At 51.5% G+C, this 5168-nt stretch overlaps 1 long non-coding RNA gene across 2 annotated transcripts in view; it reads left to right on the top strand.

Moving 5' to 3' along the window:
- The window catches only part of LOC127749372 (uncharacterized), a 19281-nt gene that overhangs the window by 2398 nt on the left and 11715 nt on the right, over positions 1 to 5168 (top strand). Inside the window, exons 2-3 of one of the 2 annotated variants that reach the window (XR_008011121.1) lie at positions 115 to 199; positions 2550 to 3014. This is a non-coding gene — a long non-coding RNA (uncharacterized LOC127749372). Of the gene's footprint in view, positions 1 to 114; positions 200 to 2549; positions 3015 to 5168 lie in introns of those variants that run through there. The other variant, XR_008011122.1, reaches the window with a different exon arrangement.

A 5168-nucleotide genomic window follows, 5' to 3' on the forward strand; every position in this document is an offset into this window, starting at 1 on the left:
GGGGGGGGCTGTCTCGCAGGACCGGGGCACGCGGGGCGCGGGGTCCCCTCAGTAGTACCGAAGTTTTCGTAGTGTTCTTGTTTTTACCAATTTTCGTGATGTTTTCGTCTGCAGGACGGGATGCGGCCCGGGATACTCCCGGAAGGAGCTTCTCGCCTTACTGGCAGCGGCGGCCGGCGGCGGCAGGGATCAGCTCAAGGTAGGGCAAGATCTGGCGCAAGATCGTTGTCTCAGACACGCACAACGAAAATGGGAAAAGTAAATGGCGGAAGATTGGATTAATCTAGGCACACACCCCCAGGCAGCGCCATGTCCACCGAACTCGAAACCAACCAATCCGGCGTCCAGGAGTGCCAGGAGTGACCCCTACTAAAAATTTCAGACGTCTAGCTCTAGTGTCCTTCTTGGTGAGCGGGCGGACAGACAGAATCCAAGCTTTTACCAGCAGAGTGGCGGGCTAAAAAGTCTGTCGCTGTTTGTCGCGTGCGGACTGCGTGCTGCCATGGCGCGTGCCCGGCCGCGGTGAGGGAAGGCCGACCCTAAAACACCCCTAAGCATTTTATCCCCCTCCGCGGCCACTCCATCATAAAATACAAGAAGGGGAAACAATGAGGGAACAAACTCGGACCGCGCGCCACAAAAAGGCACGCGACAAAATACTCCTCAGCGCTCCCGGCCTCTACACATATTTATACGCATGTAAAGTATCGTCTCTGTCTTCTTTGTGAGATTTGATAAATTGATTTTTTTCCCCTCTCCCCGCCGGCACGCTCTTTCATCGGATGTCTTGTGGGGTCGGGCGGGGCGGGCAGGGGCCAGATGAGGAGGAATAGGGAATAGGCCAACCGTTTTCTGTCGCGAGGAGCAATGATCTTGGAAGAAATGCCGTACGGCGGTCCTTTTCGCTGAAAAAAAAAATCCTACTAAATAAAACAACCCAACAAATTCCACTTGCTTCGTTTTGTTGTTTGGAAAAACAAAGGTGGCCGCGAGCACGCAAAGTTTTAGAATCTTTTTTAAGAGGCAGAGAGCAGCCCAAAACCACGCTTTAGCCCTTCTTTCGGAGTAAATTTTAGAAACCGACCCAGTTTGTATGTTGTTTCTGAAAACTTATCTGGTCGAGCTAGGTATAGGAAGCGGGACTTCTGGAAAAACGACGAATAACGTTGTTGCTGAAGCGACATTTCCGTTTCCTTTTTTCCCCTCCACCGTTTGGCTCGTGCTCCTGCTCACGCGGCTACCGGGTTCATACGTCTTTCATTTTTCTGGAAATGTGGAAAGCAATAAAGGTGCGGGGATGTAAGCTGCACCCCAAGTCGAGAGAGGTCCGGGTCCCTTTGTGCAGGGCGGGCCGCACCGGTCCGACCGTTAGCGGAGTCTGCGCCGCGGCGTTGTTGGAGCACTGGAGGAAACGTTGCATATGCGAGCGAGATCTGCTGCTCCTTTGACTCTAAAAAGTCGCAGCGTGGCTGAAATCTTAAAATCTGAAAATGAAACGGGGTTCTCTTCTTTTTTTTTTTTTAGGGAAAGCAAAGAGAATCTGCTCGTGCCGCGGGTACCCAAAGACCACATCAATTACCGCTATTGATGTGCTATGCCCTTTTGGTTTTGTGTAGGCGACGCTGTGGCCCGGCTCCCTACCTGACCTGCGCCCCAGATCCAGAGAACCCAGATCCGAGGGTGTTTCTGGGAGGCGGGCGGCGCCCCGGGCCCGCGGCGCTCGGAGCGGAGAGCTGTTTGCTTTTGACATGTCCCCGCTATCGCCTGGCCGGCAGGCCTAGAGGCAGGCCCCGCCCCACCGCGACTCTTTCGCACCTTTCGCGCGAATATCTGATGGATATGCGACTATCGCAGGGGCTGTGTGTTTTGTTAGCGCCGGCCTGGGAAGTGGGGGGAGGGCGGCGGGGGTAGCTAAACACTCCAATGGGGGGAGGTGTGGTGTGATTCACAACACCGGGTGTGGTGGGCGGCGGCCGCCCCGGGGGTGTGCGAGGGTGTGCGAACCTTACAGGGAAAGGTTCTTCAACGGGACTGTCTGTAAACTAACAATCGTCTGATTGTGACATTTATGGACGGTCCCTGCTGCAGAGGGTGGATGGGGGAGCAGCAGCGGCTGGGACACTTCCCTGTTGTTTTAGCGGTGGCTGAACAAACACTTGCAAAATAAAAGAAATAAGGAAAGAACGATGAGGAGATGGAGTGGGGGGAGAGAGCAGGGTACAGCAACGGAGAAAGATGTGAGCAGGGTCGGGGGGTGGCGCCAACGGGGGTAGAAGAGGAGGTTCGGGATCAAAGGTTCCTCTCTCCGAACAGTCGCAGGAAGCACCTGCTCGTCCTTACGGTACGTAGCCGACTGCCTCACAGAGCGAAAAGTATCGGATTTGCCACCTCGTTTCTTTATAAACAAACAACACGATAGGCGTTTCCATTGAGTACCAATAAACTGCGCTTCTGTGCCCCCCAGCTCTGTTTTGCACGTTAGAGCAGCGATTCGACTCTTCTTTAATCTTCTTATTTTTTTTCTGTTTTGCTTTGTTTTTTGGCCACAGCTCGTCTGGTTTCTCTCCCTCTCTTATGCGTATAGACGCGAGGGGCGGGATCAGCTTGCAAATCCGTTCCCGGAAGGGCTGCGGGCGCGGCGGTGCGCGGTGAGTTGGGAGCGCGGTGCGCGGATCAGCCCCGCTTACCCCACCACCGCAGAGATGCGGGGTGCCGACATTTACCTACCACACAGAAAAAAAATGATAAGCTGTACCAGGTGGCTGATTCACGCCACGCACTTTCGCATGTAGACTGCACCGCATGCACGAACTGGCGCGGGCGGGTTTGCCTATGCTCGCTGCCCACGGCTCCTTACGGCCCCGTGAGAGTAGGCAACCCGCCCGCACGCGTGCATGCGGTACAGTATAACCACGGAAGTGCGCGGCGGGAATCAGCCACCTGGTATAGCTACACCGATACTGTAGCTAAATATGGGGTAACTGATTATTTAGCTAGATATAGCTAAAACTTTAGGTGTTAGTTAACCATTTAGCCCTGCTGAATTTTATTCAGCTATAAGTACAGAGCTGATGTTTAGCAACTACCAGCTAATCTTTTTTTTTTTTTTTTTGTGTGTGCGCAACTCGTGCATTTTGCTCGCGTCATTTGCGGCGAGTGTGTACACTGCGCATGTCGCTCGCTTAATTTTTTTACGTCTACACTCTGAATGTAAAGGGACAATGTTCCAAAGAAAGGGAACGTTATCGTGCTCATACAGAGCAGATACAATTTTGTCCCTAACAAATTGTGAAAAAACTTGTGTAAAACTTTGTGTAAAACTTTACACAATTTGTCCATGCAGTTTTTAGGAGCAAAATTGCATCCGGTCTGGATGTGTACGAAAACGTTCCATTTTGTGGAACAAAGTTGTCCCCTTACATTGCGTACGAGAGGATTGACATTATTCCTTCGTGTCCTCCCCTCCTTCCGTGCCGACCAATGGCAGGCCTTGCTCTCCGCTGTGTTTATAATGGAGTTTTCTTTTTTTAGATTAAGCCGAAGTGAGGGGGAGCGTTTGGAGAGGGGGAGATCGCTTTTTATGCCGAGCGCGGTGCGGGCGCGGCGGCGCGCCTTCGTATGTTGTATGGAGGGGGATCAGCCACGCCACGCTATTGGGTGGACGGCAGGCGAGCCGGCAGGCCGCGGGAAAGGGTTCAGCCATGGCCTCCCGCGCTACCTCCCGCGTAGAGATAACGAACAAACACTGAAAAAAAACAACACGAGTTATGGGAAAATAATTGCTAATGCATCGCTTATTTGGCTTAGCACAGAATATCAGCCCGCCTATCTAATTTTAGAAAAGAGAGCCTAGAAATTAGTCTTTACAGCTGTCTAGAAAAAAGGAACAAGCAGTAAAGGCCAATATCTGTGCTTTTCTTGGCTTTTAATTAGCTACGGGAGCTAATATTCTATGAGCCTGTAAAGCATTTTTAAAGGAGAATTAAGTGGTTTTTTTTTCAGGTGTTTGTGAGGTGTGAGAAAGGAATAGTTGACTCGTACGTCGCGCCCCGACACCCGCATAGGAGGCACATCTCCCGCCTAGCTCCCCGCGCGCGTTTGGTTTCTATTTGCGGCTGAAGTTTAGTACTAACAGCCATGAGCAGCATCGTTGCATAGCCCACACACGAAAAAAAAGGCCCGGAGAAATGACTCGCGCTGCATGCGAGTGTAAGAAGAGCGGCAGAAGCCTCGGTCCGGGCCGTCGCTTAGACTGGCCGGGGATCCGCCCACCCCTGGAGCCGCTGCTGGAGAATATATTGGGATTAACGAATGCACATATGAAATGCCACCCCCTGCCCCGTAGGCCACACACCCCTGTCGTACATAATGTATTTTATATCTTGTTTACCAAACGACAGGAACAACCACGAACAATTTACAGAGATTGCAAGAAAGTCTGCTGTCACAAATATGTATGCAGTCTGATTTAAAGGGGTGGTTTTGCCTTTTGGCATATAGATATATATTTATTTGTAAGGTCCAGTTAAGTCACACTTTTCTAGCTCTCATGGGAAACAAATAGCAACGATACCCTATCCCCTGTATTCGGGCAGAGCTCAAATTTGGAGTGGATCTCTTTAGACTGAAAAATCGCTTGCTGGTATTTTCCTCAGATTTACCTAGATATTTTCCTCAAAGTAGAAAATTAAAAATTCACGACAGAAATAAAAGATACGAAAAAAAGGAACAATTCGCACAATGGATTTTTGTTTTTGCAGTGTTTCTCGTAGTTTTGAAATAGACTCCCTCGTGCCGCGTGTAAGCAAAGAGGGCTTTGCAGGGAGTCTAGATCAGGCACGGATGGGTAGCTGTTCGGATGGGCCGAGGGAAGTCCCTGGGCCGGCCCATTGTGTGTTGACCGTGATTGTGTGCGCGATGCAAGTCCAAGTGGTCCGGTAATGAGACGATCCGGATTGGGTCTCTCTCTCTCTCTCTCTCTCTCTCTCTCTCTCTCTCTCTCTCTCTCTCTCTCTGGATCTGTCTGTCTCTCCACACGGCAGGCCCTCGACAGATGGGGTGCTTGCGCTTTAGCATACAGACGATGTGGTGACACTGCGGTTTGCCCATAGGGCTGGATTTGCAGTGAAGCTGTCGCGGGGCGTGGCGGGGCGGGGCTGGGCGTGGTG

This window comes from Frankliniella occidentalis, unplaced genomic scaffold (genome assembly GCF_000697945.3).
Source record: "Frankliniella occidentalis isolate FOCC.00 unplaced genomic scaffold, Focc_3.1 Scaffold50, whole genome shotgun sequence".
Lineage (NCBI taxonomy): Eukaryota > Metazoa > Arthropoda > Insecta > Thysanoptera > Thripidae > Frankliniella > Frankliniella occidentalis.